This window comes from Canis lupus, chromosome 8 (genome assembly GCF_003254725.2).
Source record: "Canis lupus dingo isolate Sandy chromosome 8, ASM325472v2, whole genome shotgun sequence".
In the NCBI taxonomy this organism is placed as follows: domain Eukaryota; kingdom Metazoa; phylum Chordata; class Mammalia; order Carnivora; family Canidae; genus Canis; species Canis lupus.
This window is the reverse complement of record NC_064250.1, coordinates 21504627-21526407: the sequence shown is the minus strand read 5'-3', so window position 1 is coordinate 21526407 and position 21781 is coordinate 21504627. Positions and strand designations below refer to the sequence as shown.

Here is a 21781-nt window from a genome sequence, read left to right as displayed (position 1 = left end):
TCCCGCCCCGCAGCCTCCTCCGCGGAGCCGCCCCCGAGCCCCCCCCCGAGCTGCTCCCGCCCCGCAGCCCCCTCCGCGGAGCCGCCCCCGAGCCCCCCCCGAGCCGCTCCGGGTCCCCCCGTGCGCGCTGCAGCCCTTAGGGAGCTCGGCGCACTCTCCTGGGCGCGCAGTTGCTGTTAGTGTCCCCGGGAGCCCGAGGGCATCCCCGCCCTCCTGGGTCCTGCTCCACCTCCCTGCGAGCCCCTTTCCGCCCGGGAAGGTCGGTGCAGCTCCTGCGTCTCCGGGACGGGCCTCTCCTGTCCTGGGGACACTCGCCCCGGCCTCAGCCCGGCTCCTCGCGGGCCCCTCCCCCTTGGAGGCCTTTTGTTTCTTTATTTCTTTTTCCTCGTCTTCCTACCTTGATAGAAGCGCGAACTCTTCTCACTGTAGTGTACCAGCTGTTCTCTCTTTAAATCTCAGGCTGAATTCGTAGATTTTCAGGATGATTTGAAGGTTATCTAGGTAGTTTGGTGGGGACAGGTGATTTGGGGACCCTACTCTTCCACCGTCTTGCCCCTCCTCTTGTTGTTGGCCCTCTTATTTTAATGTAATTGACCATATTTTTGTGGGTTTATTTCTGGGCTCTGTACTCTGTTCTATTGATTTTATTTTTTATTTTTTTAAAGATTTTATTTTATTTATTTTCCACACACACACACACACACACACACAGAGACAGAGACACAGGCCGAGGGAGAAGCAGGCTCCACGCAGGGAGCCCGATGCGGGACTCAATCCTGGGACTCCAGAATCAGGCTCTAGGCCAAAGGCAGGCACCAAATCACTGAGCCACCCAGGCGTCCATGTCCTATTGATTTATATGTCTGTTTTTATGCCAATGCCATATTATTTTACTGCATCTTTGTAATATAGTTTGAAATCAGAGAGCATGATGTCTTCAGCTTTTTTTCTTCTTTTTCAAGATTGCTTTGCTTACTCAAGGTTTTCTGTAATTCCATAGAAATTTTAAGATTATTCATTTTATTTCTTTAAAAATGCCATTGGAATTTTAAGATATTGCATCAAACCTATAGATTGCTTTGGATTGTATGGAGATTGAATCAGTAATCAAAAACCTCCCAAACAAAAATGTCCATAACCGGATGGTTTCACTATTGTATTCTCCCAAACATTTAAAAAGAACTAAAACCAACCCTTTTCAAATTCTTCCAAAAAAGACAAGAGGAGGGAACACTTTCTAACTCATATCTGAGGCCAGCATTACTCTAATACCGAAACCAGATAAGGATGCCATAGGAAAAAAAAAAATACCAGCCAACATTCCTGGTAAACATAGATACAAAAATCTTCAACAAAATACCAGTAGACCAAATTCAACAATATATTAAAAGGATCATACATCATGATCAAAATAAGATTTATTTCATGCATGCATGCATGGAGGGTACAACAACTTCAAATCCATGTAATATATCACATAAAAAGAAGGATAAAAATATGATCATCTCAATAGATACAGATAAAAGCATTTAACAATGTATTTCTGTCCCAAAGCATTTAACAATGTATTTCTGTCCCAAAAATAATATATATTTTTATGTGTTTTTCTGTCCTGCTGGTTTGTCACTGCTCTGTAAACTCCTCTTACCTGAGCAATAGATTGCTGATTTCATACAATAATGAATAGGCTCATAGGTATTAAAACACCCTTATGGAAACTGCAAGTATAGTTAATTAATGGAACCCATAATTATTCAAAAATTGAATAACCCTGCACCCAATTGATTAAATCATATATAAATACATGGACTTCTGTTGATACAAAACAGTATTTCACATAATCCAATAGTAATTTCTAATTAAATACAAAGAGAAAAGTTTCATTTTAAAGATTTACTAAATATGGTAATTTTTAATTCAAAAATAAAATATAATACTCGTACTAAATGCTAAAGTAATAAACGAACTTATAGGAGTTATAATTAAGAAAGAGATGTATAAGTACTACTTCTTTTAAAGATTTATTTATTTATTTATTTATTTATTTATTTATTTATTTATTTATTTCAGAGAGAGAGAGTGAGCAGGGGGAAGGACAGAGGGAGAGAGTGAATCCTCAAGCTAACTCCCTGCTGAGCAAGTTGCCCAAGGCAGGGCTCTGAGATCATGACCTAACCTGAAATCAAGAGCCAGACACAACTGACTGAGCCACTCAGGCACCCCTATCAGTTCTATTTTAAAACATTTTTTAGAAGTGGTAACAACTTTAATAAAATTTAAATACAAAATTAGTAATTTTGAAAATTGAACTAAAATTATTTTAGTTATGGTTAAGATAATCAGGTACAAAAAAGACATGTGAAGTAAATATAATTGAAAGTTGAAAGTGCTTAGATAAAAGAAAAAATACAACAATTAATAGCTTCTCTTTATTTTGGCCTAATATTGAATATGTAATAAATATACAATTTGTACAAAATGAAAAAATTAAAATTTTTATCAATAAGTTAGGTTTTGAAAAAAAAATAAGTTAGGTTTTGGCCAATGTTAGTATTAAATTAAACATCTTTTATTACTAGTTTGGTGAATTTTTTAAAAAATTATGAACGCACATTATATTTTATCAAATATTTCTCGTGCATCTGTGTAGGTGATACTTTTAAACTATTATTTTTATTATTGAATTAGTTTAGTAGATATACTATTATTAGTACTTTCTTAGATTCCTTGGGAAGATCCAGTTTGTCCATTATACTTTTTATATTTACAGTAATTTCATAAATAATATTAATTTTTAATTTTCCTTTTTGGTATATACTATTATACTGGCTTCATTAAATAGGTTGGGAACATTTCCTCTTTCTCTAGTCTATCAAAGAGACTAATGATAAGGTGATTAATTATTTTTCCTTTTGTGCTTGACAGAATTGTTCTATAGAAAAAAATGGAAACTTCTTGTTCTTTTTAATGGGGAGTGGATTTCAAATACTTATTCATTTATTTTATACTTATAGGCCCTTTTGGAATCTCTCCTATTTGAGTCAGTTTTGGAAAGTGGTAGTTTTCTAGAAAATTGTTCAATCATTTTTCATTTTAAGATGTATCAATACTTTTTTTTTTAAGATTTTATTTATTTATTCATGAGAGACACAGAGCGAGAGAGAGAGAGAGAGGGAGGCAGAGACACAGACAGAGTGAGAAGCAAGCTCCATGCAGGGAGCCCAACGGGGACTCGATCTAGGGTCTCCAGGGTCTCCACAACCTGGGCTGAAGGCGGTGCTAAACCGCTGAGCCACCCAGGCTACCCATATTAATACTTTTATATTATTATTTTGTTATCTTATTAATCTTTCCTGTAGCTGTAATTATGTCCTTTCTATTCCAAATGTTGCTTACATCTTAATTTTCTCTTTAAAATTCTGCTAGAGAGGACCCTTGGGTGGCTCAGTGGTTTGGCGCCTGCCTTCAGCCCAGGGCGTGATCCTGGAGTCCCGGGATCGAGTCCCACATCGGGCTCCTTGTGGAGGCTACTTCCCCAATGCCTGTGTCTCTGCCTCTCTCTCTCTCTCTGTCTCTCATGAATAAATAAAATTTTTAAAATTAATAAAATAAAATAAAATAAAATTCTGCTAGAAGTTTAATTTTTTATTTTTATATACTTACTTTCTATTGCAGTATTTTAAAACCTAATATTTATATATAGAAATGTGCATATAATAATTACATAACAATAAGTTTTCATAAACTGGACACATCTAGGTAATACACCTATATGAAGAAACAGAATATTCCCCAGACTCTAAAGACCCTTAATGCAATGGTCATTACATTACACACCACCATCATTACACACCACCACCTCAACTATGCTCTGTATACTTTTTTTTTCAAATTTTTATTTAAATTCTAGTTAGTTAACATATAGTGTAATATTGGTTTCAGGAGCAGAATTTAGTGATTTGTCACATATAATACCTAGTGCTCATTACAACAAGTGTGCACATCCCCCATTTGCCTTAATACACATCACCCATTGGCCCATCCTCCACCCACCTTCGTCTAGCAACCTTCAGTTTGTTCTCTATCTTTAAGAGTCTTTTACTTGTTTCCCCCACTTCCCCTTCTCATACATTCATCTGTTTTGTTTCTTAAATTCCATATGAATGAAATCATATGCTATTTCTTTCTCTGACTGACTTATTTTGCTTAGCATAATATTTATTATTTTATTCATGTCATTGCAAATAGCAAGATTTCAGTATTTTTTTAAAGATTTTATTTATTTATTTATTTGAAAGAGAGAGAGAGAGTTACATGCAGGGGGAGGGGCAGAGGGGCAAGCAGACTTCCCACTGAGTGCAGAACCCTATGTGGGGCTTGATCCCTGGACCATGAGACTAGGACACTGACAAAATCAGACAACCAGCTGAGCCACCCAGGTGCCCCAAGATTTCATTATTTTTGATGGCTAAGTAGTATTCCATTGTACATATATGTACCATCTATTCTTTATCCATTCATTAGTAGATGGACATGGCTCTTTCCATAGTTTGACTGTTGTTGAAAATGCTGATATTTTATTTGGGTGCATGTCTCCCTTTGAATCTATATTTTTGTATCCTTTGAGTAAAGTAGTGCAACTGCTAGTAGTGCAATTGCTGAGTTGTAGGGTAGTTCTGCTTTTAACTTCTTCAGGATGTATAGACTTCTAACAGCATAAGTATTGCCATTTTGGGATTTTTTTGTGGATACCTGATTTCTGTTGATTGACATTCATTTTAGGTTTGTGAAATTCATCTATATTATTGCATGTCATTTGCAATTATTTATCCCATTGTTGTGTAGTATTCTGCCATATGAACTTAGAAGTTATTCATTCATTCTATGCTTGATGAGCTTTGGGGTGGTTTCCAGATTGGAGCTACTAACATGTGAGCATTATGAGGATGCATAACTTAATTTTTGTTTTAAACACATCAGTCAGGAGTTTCTAGGGCCTAAGGTATGCATATATTCAGTTTTAGTAGATACTGACAAAAATTGTCTAAAATGTTTGCCAAGTCAAGTACCCCTCACCACCAATAACAATAGTATGTGAAAGTTCCTGTTAATCCAAACACTTTCCATTACTTGGTATTCTCCTTAATTTCTCACTTTATTTTTATGAGTATGTGGTATTATACCATTGTGATTTAATTTAAATATATCTAATGCCTAATGTATATTTACTGTTAAGTTCCTAAGTTATGAACTTAACATTTTTTCTTGTATATTTTTTTCATAAAACTATTCCTTGTAACTTTTGCCAGTTATGTCACCTTTTAAGTTTCTAAAGTGTAAAATAGTAGATCAAATAGAAAGACCTCTAAGTTATATTTAGTTTTAAACATCTTATTCAATCCATATGAAAAATTAATTTCTATAGTATGCCAAAACATAGTGTTACAAACCAAAATGATAGATATTATATATGTAGAATTAATGAAATATTTGGCAGTTAATTTAGGAAAAGAGGCTATTTATACTTCACCTCCGTGAGTTGTTTTTGTTAAGAATTAGAAGGATGACAATTCCATTTACCATTCAAACAGGAAAGAAAAATGTAACAAAGTCCTATGTTTGAAGTCAATATTTTCAATTTAAGTCCATAATGGATTTTAGTATTGAAAGACTTAAAAATAAACATAATTTTCCCCCAATTCTATTTATATATACAATGCAAGATACATTTTTACATAACAATATACTTGAATTTGAAAGGACAATTAAATATAAAAATATATTAAGTAAAAAATACCAATAGAGGAAATAAGGTGTGGAACAGAGTTCTTACTTGACTTCACCCATATTCTTTTTTCCTTTGCTCATTTTTTTTAAATTCAAATTCAGTTTGCCAGCATATAGTCTGACATCCAGTGCTCATCTCATCATGTGCCCTTCTTAAGGCCCGTCACCCAGTTACCCTATCTTCCCACCCACCCCCCCTTCTGAAACCCTTTGTTTGTTGCCAGAGTTAGGAGTCTCTTATGGTTTGTCTTCCCCTCTAATTTTTCCCCACTCAGTTTCCCCCCTTCTTTATGGTACCTTTTACTATTTCTTATATTCCATATATGAGTGAAACCATGATAATTGACTTTCTCAATTGATGATTGACTTATTTCATTATACCCTCAAGTGCCATCCATGTCAATGTAAATTGTAGGTATTCATCCTTTCTGATGGCTGAGTAATATTCCATTGTGTGTGTGTGTGTGTGTGTGTGTGTGTATACACGTATATATATCACATTTTCTTTATCCATCCATCTGTTGAAGGACATCGTGGTTCCTTCCACAGTTTGGCTATTGTGGACGTTGCTGTTATGAACACTGGGGTGCGGGTGTCCCATTGTTTCATTACATCTGTAAATGTAATGGGGTAAATACCCAGTAGTGAAATTGCTGGGTCATAGGGTGCCTCTATTTTTAACTTTTTGAGGAACCTCCACACTGTTTTCTAGAATGGATGCACCAGCTCAAATTCCAACCAAAGTACAAGAGGGTTCCCCTTTCTCCACATCCTCACCAACATTTGTTGTTTCCTGTCTTGTTATTTTTAGTCATTCTCACTGTGAAAAGTGGTAACTCATTGTGGTTTTGATATATATTTCTGTGATGACAAATGATATGGAACATTTTTTTCACATGCTTGTTGGCTTGTTGGTCTTCTTTGGAGAAATGTCTGTTCATATCTTCTGCCCATTTCTTGACTTGATTGTTTGTTTTTTGGGTGTTGAGTTTGATAAGTTCTTTATAGATCTTAGATACTAGCCCTTTATCTGATGTGTCATTTGCAAATATCTTCTCCCATTCTGTAGGTTGTCTTTTAGCTTTGTTGGCTGTTTCCTTTGCCGTACAAAAGCTTTTTTATCTTGATGAAATCTCAATAGTTCATATTGCTTTGGTTTTCTGTGCCTTTATAGACATGTCTTGCAAGAAGTTGCTGTATCCAACTTCAAAAAGGTTGCTGCCTGTGTTCTCCCCTAGGATTTTGATGGATTCCTGTATCACATTAAGAACTTCCATCCAAAAAAAAAAAAAGAACTTCCATCCATTTTGAGTTTATCTTTGTGTGTAGTGCAAGAGAATGGTCCAGTTTTGTTTTTCTGCATTTGGCTGTCCAATTTTCCCAACACCATTTATTGAAGAGACTGTTTTTTTTTCCATTGGATATTCTTTCCTGCTTTGTCAAATGTTAGTTGACCATAGAGTTGAAGGTCAATTTCTGGGTTTTCTATTCTGTTCCATTGATCTATATGTCTTTTTTTTTTTTTCTGCCAGTACCCTGCTGTCTTGATGATCACAGCCTTGTAATACAGCTTGAAGTCAAACTCTAATTCTTTGCAGATGACATGATACTATATATGGAGAACCCAAAAGACTGCATCTTAAAATTGCTAGAACTGATACAGCAATTCAGCAATGTGGCAGGATACAAAAGTCAATACACAGATATCAGTTGCATTTCTATACATTAACAAAGAGTGAAGAAAGAGAAATTAAGTAATTGATCCCATTTACAATTGCACAATTACAATAATCATAAGATACCTAGGAATAAACCTAATCCTTTGCTCATTTTAATCTGCATTTTTCTGCAATAAATCATAACTGTGAGTAGGACATTTTTTCTTATTCCTGAGTCCTTTTAGTGAACCACCATATTTAAGGTGCTCTTGATAACCCCATCTAACTTATATAACCTACCTATTTTCATCCACCAAAACAGATGAGCCTTAAGTGGAATATTTTAAAATGTTGAATGTTATGTAGATGAGTAAATACATGAAAATTTGGCAGCAAAATTTACATAGCATGTTACAACTAAGCAGAAGTGTATGTCCTTTAGAGTTGGCTTGCAATAATTTAAAAATCATATCACTTAGTGGCCATACACATAAAATTTTTCAAAATGTGATGCTACTCTTACCATGGTTGGTTCTATACCTGTAGTATTACCCTACTTGCTGTCAACTATTTCTACTATTACCAAGGCATCTCTAGGGCTCTAAGAAGCAGATTCTGAAAATGAGTCACTCATGTTAAAGGATGAGAAAACAATATTAAGTCAATAGTTTGGTTTTGGATAGCTGCTGTGATGAGGAGCAATTGCTGCATAAAAATCAATGTGGAATCTGAAGTGAAGGAGATGTCCTGCAGTGCCCAAGAGTTCCTAGCATACATGCCAGTAAATGATAGATATTCCTTAACAATAATATTTGTATTCATCATTTTTTGAAGTGGTTATGGAGTTTTTAGGATATAAATACTTACTAAGTTGTTTAGCCATTCAATAAACAATTATGTATTTCTTTCAGCTAAAGGTGCTATGAGACAAAACACAGCACAACAGACCACTAAGAGCGCTGAGAACAGAGGAAGTTTTGGAATGTCTTATCTCTGACATTTAATAACATAGAATCTCGGGATTTCTTTACCTTAGAGTTATTGAACCAGGATCTAAATCTCATATAGACCAACCAGAAGTTTGACAAGCATCCTCATCGACTGTGATAATTTACATCTACATTTTCAGAAATATTCTTTGTTACTGCCTATGATTATTTTTGCCTAGTGATTAGAGATTTCATGAAGTTTGGCTTAATGATATTGTTCATATTCGTTATGGTCAATTGGTAGTGTTTTATATTAATGTTGTTGTTTATTATTATTTTCATTATTATATGTATAAGGACATTTTTTTGCAGCAATGCACAAGTTTCAAAGAAGTTGTAATCTTAAGACCTCCCATTGGAACCAATTAGCACTTAAAATGTTTATCATGAAAACTCTAATTGTTCCTTAATACATGCACTCTATGTTAAATTTTAATGAGGTTATTTATTTGGTTCTTCTGACAATGGGCTTTTATATTCTACATGTGCCTTTGATGGTATTAATGAGCTATTATAAAATAGTTCTGTAAAAAGAACTTCCATATGATTCTTTGATCTGTGGAAGTGTTAGAATTTTGTTATTAATTAGCTTACAAATGTTGAGAGCAAAGGGCACCATTAACTCTTGCAGGAAGACTTACCTCTGGCTTAACTGTAGAGAAAGAAAAAGGTTGTAGAAGGATGTTGACTTAAAGTTAGTCATACAGATTAATCAATATGAGAGATGCTGTGAGAAAAAAAATTGTGCAATAAAACCATTTGGAAAAAGCAGGATATAGTGTTATCTTCATAATTCATCATCTCTATTTTCATATTAAGTGTCCTGAGTATGTCTCTACTAAATAATCAAGGTAAACATTGTTAAATTCATTGATTGGCTATGAAAACTTCGTGTTTTTTTTTTTTTTTTGAGGTAACACTCAGTAGTAGTCCAAATAATTAGCATTCCTAGCAAGATACTTTGAGAAATGCTGTGCAAGAAATGTATTATGATATTCAACAGCACTCAGTGTTCATTGAATGTCCGTTATATATCAGTCACTGCTAGATGCTGGGCATGCAATGATAGAGATAGGTAGGCATAATCTCTTATCCTCCTGGAAATAGACAGTCAATTCAATAAGTTGCTGAAATAAAATGTAAAATATTTTATCACTATGCTATGAATTGACAACACAACAAAGGTGACCATAAGAGAATTTTTAGAAAAGAGCTAGTGTAAGATCTGAAATATGAGTAGTTGAGTGTTGTATATAGTGTAGTAGGAGACAAATAGAAACACAGGGAGAGACAGAGAGAGAGGCAGGCAGGCTTGGGAGAGGTAGAAAGAGGTAGAGAATATTCCAGCTTTGGAAATAAATTTAGTGACATTGCATTTAGTTCTGCAGACTAAGAGAACATGGTTTCTCATTTAGTATATGTTCTATGTCAAATGAGGAGGCATTTAAAGTTTTCAGTTTTCAAGCAAGAGCATATTAGAAAATCACTCTGACTGCAATGTAGATCATGGTTGTAGGCTATCATGGAGAAGTGGCTGTGGGGGTTTTAGATATATTTGAAAATGTAGATTGACATAATTTTATTTCTAATTGCATAGTAGAATTTTATGACTATGACCCTCAAATTTGAGTTATTGTGGAAAGCTGAAGTGTTCAGTGTTGGGCATGTTGAGTTTGATATTATAAGATATCTTATAAAGACATCCAAGGGGCAGTTCAATAATTTGTCTGCAGCTTGAGGAAAAGGATGACTTATACATATAGAATTGCTCTCATCGAGATTTCTGTGTAACTCCAATCCATGGCAAGATTTTTTAAAAAGAGTAAAGAAGAGAACCTAGAAGACAAACCTAAGGAAGAAAACAATTTAAAGGACTAGAGGAGGCAAAGAGCTTGCAAGGAAATATGTCCAATCATAGGGTGGAAACAGAAGGCAAGGAGACATTTGTGGAAGAATTGGTGGAAGGAAAAATGGGAATATGAAAAATAATTTCAAATTGGACATAGTATATTTCTTGAAAACATAAAGAATGACATTTCCTCCTTCTAAAACTGACACAAAGAGCAAGATGTGGGTGAAGATGGTAAAAAGGTATAAACTTGCAATTATAAGAAAGTAAGTTCTGGAGATGCAGTGTGCAACATGATGACTGTGAGTAATAACAAGGTTTGTATATTTGGAAGTTACTGAGAGCCTAGATCTTAAAAGTTATCACCAGAAGTTCACAGTTACAACTTTGTAACTATATGACTTGATGGGTTGTTAACTAAACTTGTGTCAATCATTTCACAGTATGTCCATATACCAAATCATCACAGTGTACACCTTATACAATGTTACATGTCAATTATGTCTGAATAAAAATGAAAAAAATGATAACCTATATTCAAATACCTATTCTACTTATCAAAATTTAATTTCAAAGTAAAATAAAATGAAACTATGCCAGTATCCATCTTAGCTGCCTATATGTAGAAATCCTTCCAATGTGAGACATTATTTTACTTTTCAGAATGTATCCATCATCAAAAAAATATGTTTATCTTACAACATTGACCCCCTTGCTAAACATAACTTTGTGGGCCCTATGCAAGTACAGGAGTCATGCATTTACAAAGAACATCCTATGTGTATTATACAAAATATTATCAATTATTTAACAACAAAATCTTTCACTATTGCAAAAATACAAAGATGTAAGAAATAGTTCTATTTATACCTATTAGGATGGGAAAGAAGAACATTTAATTAAAATAAATGGTGAGTAAAGCCTTGATCCTAAAACACCTGATCACATAATTAAATTACTTAAGAGATAAAAATGACAGGCTTTATAATAATCGTATGGTGGTTTGAGTATTAAATCTTAAATGTCTCAATATTCAAATGCATTTTATTTTTATTTTATACTTAAGTGATTTATATAGACTCTATTTCAAGGTGCTCTCCTGTGAAATTCAAGTGTATCTTAATTCCCACCTCCAAGATGATGACAGAAAAATACAGAGAAAAATTACCTCATTTCTATTTCAGTTTACAAATGAGATTCTTTATTGTCACTTTTCTCTGGAGGTGAAATGCAAAATATTAATATAGGCAATGAATAGTAATTTGCCATATGAATGGTATAGTAATCAAAAGAAAGGAAATTTTTTAAAGAATTTATTTATTTGTTTGTGTGTTTGTTTATTTATGACACAGAGAGCAAGAGAGAGGCAGAAACATAGGCAGAGGGAGAAGCAGGCTCCATGCAGGAAGCTTGATGTGGGGCTCAATCCTGGGACTCCAGGATCATGCCCTGGGCCAAAGGCAGACACTTAACTGCTGAGCCACCCAAATGTCCCAAAAGAAAGAAAATATTGATGGAACAAAAGAGTATCAAGTAAAAGGGAGGGAGATTTACAGAACAGTAATGATTTTAAGCAGTACAATTATTTCACTGGTCAATCTTTCACTAGGAAAGTTTTTGTAATAGGTACTTATTTTAGTTTAGTTTAATAGAGCAATTTACAGTCTTTTTGTTGTTGTTAAAGATTTTATTTATTTATTCATGAGAGACACAGAGAGTAGAGAGAGAGACAGAGGGAGAGGAAGAAGCAGGCTCCATGCAGGGAGCCTGACGCAGGACTCAATCCCAGGTTTTCAAGATCAGCCCTGGGCTGAAGGAAGCACTAAACTGCTGAGCCACCCAGGCTGTCCGATTTATAGTCTTTTTAATGGTCTTGTTTTTGGATTCTATAAACCATATAAGCTTACAATTTCTTATGTAATAGGATTTATATTAATTATACAGTACTCAGAATAATAGCAAGATTAAGGTTTTTTAATTGAATGAGATCCTTGCATTCATTGTTATTTTTTATATTCAATTATATTACTTTTGCTATTCATAGAGTTGCTTAAAAATTTCGGGTGCCTGGATGTCTTAACCTTCCTGGGATCATGGGAAGCTCTGCTTGCTACAAGCAGGTATGTGATTTTTTTTTTTTTTTTTTTTTTTTTTTTTTTGGCATAATGGACTATCCTTGGGACAAATGAGAAGCTTAGTAATACAATTTCCCAGACATTTATATTTATATAAATTTAGGGGAATGACATTAGGTTTGTTTTGAAATAATTTTTATTTCTTAAAAATATTGATTTAATTAAGTGTGAATATTAACTACTTAATAAGAAAAACGCCATGTGTTTTGGGCCCTAAAATTTTATACTTTTTGATATCCCTTTTTATTTTTATATTTTTAAAATATTTATTTATTTATTTTAGAGAAAGAGAGGGAAAAAGTGGGAGTGGGGAGAGAGGCACAGGGAGAGGGAGAGAGCACCTAAGCAGACTACTGAGATCACAATCTGAGCAAAACCAAGAGTTAAATGCTGAACCGAATGCACCACCCAGGCGTTCCGATAGTCTCTTCTAAAAACAGGACATAAAATTATAAGAGAGTGGCACCTGAGTGACTCGGTGGTTGAGCATTTGCCTTTGGCTCAGGTCATGATTCTGGGATCCTGGGATTGAGTCCTGCATCAGGCTCCCCACGGGATGGCTGCTTCTCCCTCTGCCTATGTCTCTGCCTCTCTCTCTGTGTCTCTCATGAATAAATAAAATCTTTAAAATAAAATAAAATTATAAGAGAAAAGAAATGACAAAAATATAAATTATAAAATGTTTATTAATACCATAAACATAATAAAATTTAAAAAGTAAGTAATTATTAATATTTTGATATATCCCTATTATTTCCATATTTTGGGCTTGCATATTCATATTTCCCCTTCATATCATCATGATTTTTATAATAAAATTTTCTATAGAAAAATGAAAAGGTAATTTGGAGTTTTCTCTACTGTAGTTCTCAAAATTTGTTTTAATTACTGAGATTTGACTCTCCACATGGACTTGTTCACTCAAGAGTAGCACTGTAGTAACATTCAGATGTGTATTATAACAGTTAGGAATTAGAATTCTGATATTTTCTCTTTTGCATGATTCCCATGAGAAAAGGTAAAAGAAAAATATTGTGCATTCACATTATACAAATACTGCATATATCGCATTATACTACTGCATTATATATTTCTGATAGAATTTGATTAAAATTTAACTAGAATTAAATCTTCCACTTTTACTTTTTCTCATGGAATTTTTGGAAGAATTTGCATGACTTCCTTCTTATTCTGCTCACTTTAAACTTTGTTACCCTTCCACTGTGTGCATACGTCTCATTCAAGGCATTTTGGGCACTTTGTAACATCATTAGTCCTTATCCCCAGAGCCTCTGTCCTGTGATGTTAGGTAAGTTGGCATAGTGGAGCTCCTCTCTACCAGATGGGCACTAATAACCTAACTATGCATTGAATTCACCACAATTCATATAATGACGTTGGTCTATATCTTAAATGTAGCGCAAATCCAACTTCATTCCTGGATCCCCAATGTGTTCAAAATCACTCCAGCAACATATAATTGTCTATAAAGTATGTGGTTTTTACTTGATTTCAGTCAAAATATTACTCTTAAATATCTTTTTTTTTTTTTTTTTTTTAATGTAGGATCACATGAACACATCGCTGTAGTTTCTCTCAAGGTCCAGGAGGGGCCTATGAAAGTGAATAGCACTGTGTTAAGCTTCATTAGCTTCACATTAATCTACCTCTCTGCTTCCATTCTTAATCACACATTTTTATGGCTACTAAAAACAGCTTCCCAGTAATAAAAATAATACATGGTATATTTCAGTGACTGGCAAGGTGATTAATTACAGGCTAAAATCTGGGTTATTCTTCATGAGAAAATAATTGCTATGATTATCTTTAGACCTGATATGCATTTAAATGAAGAATTTTAAAAGAAATGTTCTAATTGTCTTGACTTTGTAAAATTTCCAAATCTTATTCTTCTTATGGAAATCAGTTCTTGTAATTCTAAGCTCTTAAGATAAATCATTTAATGATGACTAATTAATAGAATGTCAAAGATGATGTTTGTACTTTATATTTTCTACTTATAGTGTTACATTTTCCTAAAAATCAAAATTATTGTGAAATACTGAATCATAAAAATCTAAATAAAAATATCTATGGATTTTATAACAAAATGGAAAATATTAACTTTCATTGTTATAAAGATGGCTATATTTTATGTGAATTAATGAAGCCTCAACTGATCATACACGTATTGTTTATTTTGCTTGAAAATACAGTATCTGACAATTTCATTGCAACTAAAGCAATTTGTCTAGCACCACTTTTTATGCAGTTTCATAAATAAGTAATGGGAAATGAATCCACACACGTTACAAAAGGACTTTTGATAGTCAGCACTAATATGTAAATGGCCTTTTAGCATTGTACCTTGGGCTGTAGCAAACTGAAATAAATCCTTAGTGACTTGGCAAACATTTTCACTTCAGCATTGAATTCAGTCAAGTGTTCTGATAAGCTCTGAGTTTGAGCTTAACTGTTCATTTATTTCTATTCCATAGTGAATATTGAGAGCCATTTCAGGAATCTGATCTGCATCCTCCAAGGAGAAACTTTCTAAACAAACACAAGAAGCCTTTTAAGGGAACCCTGTGCACTCTTAATAACAAGTCATCTAAAAGTAGATACTATTAAACCCAAACTCATTTTTATTGAATATTTTTCTTTGAACCTTTAATGACTTTCTCATTGTGATTTATAGTTTAAATATGTCTGAAAAAGCAGCAAAATATATTACACAGGATAATTCTTTTTTAAATTCAGTAATTGTCCAGACTCTCTACAGAGGAAAGACTGTGGCATTTGGACATGATTTCTCTAGCATGAGGAATTCCTAATAAAATTCCAAAGATAGGCAGTTGCATCTAAGCAGCATATAGATTTAAAGTAGTGAAAATAAAATAAAATAAATTTAAAGTAGTCTACATTCTGGAAAACACACAATAGGTATTAAAATTGATTCACATTTAGAAGTACTTAAAAGGTATAGGAAAACTATTAATAAGAAATGTAAAACACTGGAGTTGCCTTTAATAATTTATTTATTCTTTTTAGAAGCTAAAGTAGATCTTATGTTAGAAAACTCTTCCACTAAAAGTAATTTATGCCAATGTATTTATTTTATAAGATATTTATGTTTCCGTTAAACGAGAACGTGTTTGGCCAAAGATCATCATACACACAATCCAAGTCAAATAGGCAAATTTTCATTATCAGAACAACTTTATAAAATACAAAGATGTAGAATGATATATAAAAAATATTTCTTTGTGGTTATAGGACCATATAAACACTATGTACGGAGTAATTTTAGAACACAAAAGTATGTTATTGAGTAAATATACCTTACAATTTTTAACATTAAATAGTTGGATATAGGAAGCTTCCTTAAGTATATGCATGATGGTATGACTGATAAGTAATTTGGTAGCATTTCCTAGAAACTTTGATGAAGCATGTGGACCTCATGCCCAAGAATCTGCTCATATGATTATGAATGTGTAGGACAATCTAAGGTTAAGTGAAAATAGTCAGAATGAGCAGCACTACAAAAACAGATTGTTCAGGCTTTTGGAATTTGGTAGAATCTACCTTTGATTATGGTGGTGAGTATGATTTGCAAATATTTTACAAAAATACAGAGGCAGCACATTTCAATGTCTTTAGTGACCAGGGTAGTAACATGAGTATGTGAAGCCCCCATAAATAAATAAATAAATAAATAAATAAATAAATAAATAAATAAACAAACAAACAAACAAACAAAACAACCCTCCCACAACTCCCACAAATTTCTACTAATAAAAAACTGTGGGCAGTGTGGTAGAGAGAACCTATCTCAACTAAAAACACTTGAACACATTCTTTGTAACGTCATGCTATTCAATCAAGATATCTACAGAATACAGATGGACTGCAGGCCTTGCTTTTGTTATTTCCTGCCATGATGACTTCATTAGGCATGAGGAAAGTAAACGTGTTAGTTTCTCTTTGGTTACTCCAAAGTCTAGGGACCATGTCATATTTATTTTTAAAGAGATTGCAAAATCAGTTTTTAAGGCATAGTTTAAACATAATAAAACGTACTACTAATTTTCAGGTGTTCGGATCAGTGGGTTTGACAGATGTGCAAACACAAGTAACCATCACACTAAAAAAAAGGTATGTCACATTTTCATCATCCCAAAAGGTAAATTCACCCATGCTACATTCAGTAAATCGCTACTCCCAACACCTGGCCTTGGTATCCATCACTGTAGATTAATCTTGCCTTTATATTGTTTCAGATAATGAATCATGCAGTTGGTACTCTTTGTGTTTGACTTGTTCTATTCGACATCTTATTTTTGATATATTATTGAGGTATCAGTAGTTTGTTGTATTTTATTGCTATTAATCCATTAAATAAGCATAACAGTTTTTTTCATTCCTTGTATTGACAGACCCTTAGCCTATTTCCATTTATGGCCTATTGTGAAAAGTTTTTTGGTGGAATGCCTATGAATGTAGTTGTTTTGTCATATGTTAAATGTATGACCAACTTTATACATTTACATTAAATGTAGACCAAGTCTAGGGACCATGTCATATTTATTTTTAAAGAGATTGCCAAACAAATTTCCAAAGTAGTTATATTATTTAACAGAGCATTAGAGTTCTCATTACATCACACACTTGTCCATACTTGATATTTGTGTATATGTTTTCAAAATTTTTGCTATTTCACTTGGTATCTGAAAATTTTTCATTTTGATTTGATTTAGATCTCATGAGCTAATTCCATATATTCAATAACCTTATAATTCTAGGATGGTTCCATATATTCAATCAACCTTATAATCCTAGGATAAATTCCTTTTGGTCATAACATAACTTTATAAATATGTTAGATTTGACATGCTAATATTTTAAATCACTTTTTATCGTAGTATAATTTAAATACATATTTACTATTATTTGGTTAGGGGTTTGTGTTTGTGTGTCTATGGGGGATAGCAGTCTTTAGTTTTTTAGTAATGTTTTTCTCATATTTTCTTTTTTTTAAGATTTTATTTATTTATTCATGAGAGACATGGAGAGAGAAGCAGAGACATAGATTGAGAGAGAAACAGACTTCATGCAAGGAGCCGGATGCAGGAATCGATCCCAAGACTCCAGGATCATGCCCTGGGCAGAAGACAGATGCTCAACCACTGAGCCATACAAGTGTCTGTGTTTTTCTCATATTTTTGTGATAGTGGTTTCCTATATTGAGTTTGAGGGTGTCCCTGCTTCTCTCTTTTTCTGAAAGTTTGTGTTAACATGACCATTATTTCTTCCTTCAAGGTGTCATGGAATTTACTTCAAAAGCCTCTTGGGGATCTCTGGGTGGCTCAGCGGTTAAGCATCTGCCTTTGGCTCAGGGTGTGATTCTGGAGTCCCGGGATTGAGTCCCACATAGGGCTCCCTGCATGGAGCCTTCTCCCTCTGCCTGTGTCTCTGCCTCTCTCTCTCTCTCTCTGTGCCTCTCATGAATAAATAAAATCTTTAAATCTTTAAAAAAAAAAAGCCTCTTGAATCTGGAATGTTCAGATGAGAATACTTTTACTTAAAACTCAATTTATTTGACATTGCTATTTAAATAGGACTATTCATATTTTCTATTTCTTCCTAAGGATATTTTATAGTTTGATTTGAAGTTAATAGGTCAGTTTTATCTATGTTATTGTCTACTTTGGCCTACAATACTTTTTTAATATAAAATCATATTTTTAAATATTTATTTAAATTCCAGTTAGTTAACATACCGTGTCATATTAGTTTCAAGTGTACAATATAGTGATTCAGCATTTCCATGCAACACCTGGTGCTCATCACAAGTGTATTCCTTAATCCTGTTTGATATCACCCATCTTTAAAATCAGAAGTGATACTCCATCATTCATTCTGTTGTACCAGGGATTTTTGCTTTCTCTCTTTTTTTAATGGTAAATCTAGAGATTTATCTGTTTTATTAATTTTTTAAGAATCTTTTTGTTTTTATTGGTTTTTCTCTATTACCCATTTAATATTTTGTTCACTTCTACCCTTATCTTTATTATTTTGTTTAATTTGATAATTTCCTAGCTTCACTAGATAGAAATTTAGATCGTTAATTTTAAATGCACCTATTTCTTTTTCTAATGTACTCATTTAAACTTAAGGATTTCCATATATGCAGAGCTTTAAATGCTTCTCCCACATTTGACATGTTTTTATCATCAGTAAGTTCAAATATTTTCCAATTTCCTTTGTCATTTCTTTTTTCACCTGTAGATAATCTAAATTTATACTATTTAATTTTAAAAGGTTTGGCTATTGTCCAGATATATTTTTGATATTTATATCTTATTTAATCTGTAAGTGCTCAGTTACAATTCTCTCTATAATTTCAAATGTTTTACATTTTGGCACTAGCTAATGTCCACTCTCCCCTATTATAGTTTGTCTTGGTGAAAGGTAGATATGTCCTTTCCACCTCCCATACACTTTATTGAGATATACAATTGCCATGCAACATTGTGCAAGTTTGAAAATGTGTTCATAAAAATAATGTATCAACTTCTAGAAACCATGGTGGAAATTTTGATAAGTACAATTGCTTACAAATTATAAATTTCTCTATGATGACAAAGTCTAAAGAAAAGGCAATGTTCAAACTGTATGTGTCACAGATGAGAATTTCATTTCTTTTTAATGAACTCTCATAAAGTTTGGTTGTTTAGTGTGTTTGCTGAGTAGAGGAAAATCAGTTTATATTTTTCATCTTTATTTTTAATTAAGATATAATTGGCATTAACATTATATTAGTTTCAGATGTAAAGCATAATGAGTATCTTTTGCTCTTGTCATTGCATTCCTGAGTACAGCAGACCTGCTTAGATCTCAATTGTTATAGGTCCTTAAGACAAATGTATCCAAGTTCACTTTTCAGTAGTGATTGTAGTAGCAACCTACTTGTTGGTAACTTGAATAACTGAATTGTAGTATATGCAATGACTGTAGGTTGGCTATAATGGAAAGGGAGTGATATTGTTAATTCCTCTAACCAAAGACTTCCAGGAACAAACCTATAATTGAACAATTTAGACTTTTTGCTCTTTCCAATGAGAGACAACATACATCACAGGGAACCAAATGGTGTTGTAGTAAGAGATTGTTGAATGAACTTAGTATAGCATTTGGGCTCCTGTTAGATGATTTTGGAGAAGGCTTTGTTCTGAGTTGGATTCTGTCTGAAAGTAAGTGAAAACTTATGATTCATTATCTTAATAAACTAGATCTATTACACAGGAAGAATTAATGACAGCTAAATAGATACAAAGTGAAGAAGCAGCAATCACTTACTTTAACCAAAATAGGAAAACATTTCTTCATTTTTGTGGTATGGATGACATGTCTTTGTCTATGTTCAGAATGATTCCCTGGTAGTCTTGTTTTTGTCCTGATCTTTTTTTTTTTTTTTCTTTTTCCATTTGCTTTTATTTATTTATTTATTTTCTTAAGGTTTTATTTATTTATTTATTTATTTATTTATTTATTGGAGTTCTATTTGTCAACATATAGCATAACATCCAATGCTCATCCTATCAAATGCCCCCCTCAGTGCCCGTCATAGAGTCAACCCCACCCCCCACCCACCTCCCTTCCCACCACTCCTTGTTTGTTTCCCAGAGTTAGGGGTCTCTCATGCTCTGTCTCCCTTTCTGATATTTCCCACTCATTTTTCTCCTTTCCCCTTTATTCCCTTTCACTATTTTTTATATTCCCTAAATGAATGAGACCATATAATGTTTGTCCTTCTCTATTGTAGTCATGAAGTGGCCTTGCCTGAACACAAAATTAAATAGATTCAACAGGAAAAGAGCAAGTCCTACATTGAAATTAGGTCATGTCCCAGAAGTTAGAGACTACTTTTATCTTCCTCAGAATGAGAGATGGAAGAAAGAGAGAAAAATAATGAACATTTAAAAACACGAAAACAGGGATCCCTGGGTGGCGCAGCAGTTTGGCACCTGCCTCTGGCCCAGGGCACGATCCTGGAGACCCGGGATCGAATCCCACATCGGGCTCCCTGCATGGAGCCCGCTTCTCCCTCTGCCTGTGTCTCTGCCTCTCTCTCTCTCTCTCTCTGTGACTATCATGAATAAATAAATAAAATATTTAAAAAATAAAATAAAATAAAATAAATAAAATAAAATAAAATAAAATAAAATAAAATAAAATAAAAACACGAAAACAAAAAGGGTCCTTATGCCAGCTGGTGATGTTATGTGCCATGAATATAGGAGTCTGATTAAAATTGTGTGTACTTCAGAGTCATCTCCCCATCCACACACATAATATATTTAAAAAAAAAAAAGAAATCGAAATTAGACTGTTCAAAAAACAGAAAAACCTAATAAATTGCTACATGAAATATCTAAGTTGTACTTATACTCAAACAGAAGGGATCTCAGGAGGTAAAGAGCTTTATACAAAAATCTTACATTTTCCTTGAAGTTTGAGCAATTTCTCCATTGGTTTTAGTATTCATCATTGCTGAAGAAAGAGCTAATGCTAATCTGAATTGTGTTACTATACTACCCTGTTTTATTCTCATGCAGCTAAGTTTTTAAAGATTTTTTATTTATTTATTTATTTATTTATTTATTTATTTATTTATTTATTTATTTATTTTAGAGAGAGATAATCCACAAGTGAGTTGAGGGAGAGGCAGAGAGAGAGGAAGAGAAGCAGACTTTTTGCAGAGGGTGGAGCCCAAAGTGGGGCTCAGTCCCAGAACTCCCGATATCATGACCTGAGCCAAAATCAAGAGTCAGATGTTTGACAGACCTAACCACCCAGGCACTCCTCTCATGTAGCTATACTATAATTGTCTTGTTTCTTTTATGTATAAAGTGCCACACTGATAAATATATTAAGTGACCTCCCATTTCTCCATTAAATTGCTGGAAGGTGACTGTGTGTGACATTCTATTTTTCATCATTCTTATTTTGTCAAGGAGTGACTCAGTGGGTCTATTCAATCTGGAAACACATATTCTTCATTTCTGTGAAATTTTTTCACATCATTTAAAAAACTGTTTCTCTTTTTCATAGTTTTTAATTTCCCTATCTGTAATTTCTATTAGTCCAGATGTTGAGTCCTCTAAATAGATATAGTAGATTTTCCTAACTACTTTCCAATTTTTCTGCATGTTTTTAGATTTTAGCATTTAAATTTTTTATTTTCTGGTCTTTTTATTTTTTCTTTCCACTTTATGAATGAATTGTCTTCTCTTGCCCTGAGGTACCTATGTGGAGGCAATTTTGTGAGGTGGTATGATTTGTGTAAAGATTTATTTG

General features: G+C 33.5%; 1 long non-coding RNA gene across 1 annotated transcript in view; it reads left to right on the top strand.

Annotated features, from left to right (window-relative positions):
* LOC125755553 (uncharacterized) overlaps positions 1-16613 on the top strand; it is a 138713-nt gene extending 122100 nt beyond the window's left edge. The window contains exons 2-3 of the long non-coding RNA XR_007412290.1: positions 12328-12403; positions 16515-16613. This is a non-coding gene — a long non-coding RNA (uncharacterized LOC125755553). The remainder of the gene's footprint in view (positions 1-12327; positions 12404-16514) is intronic.
* Positions 16614-21781: the final 5168 nt, after the last annotated feature.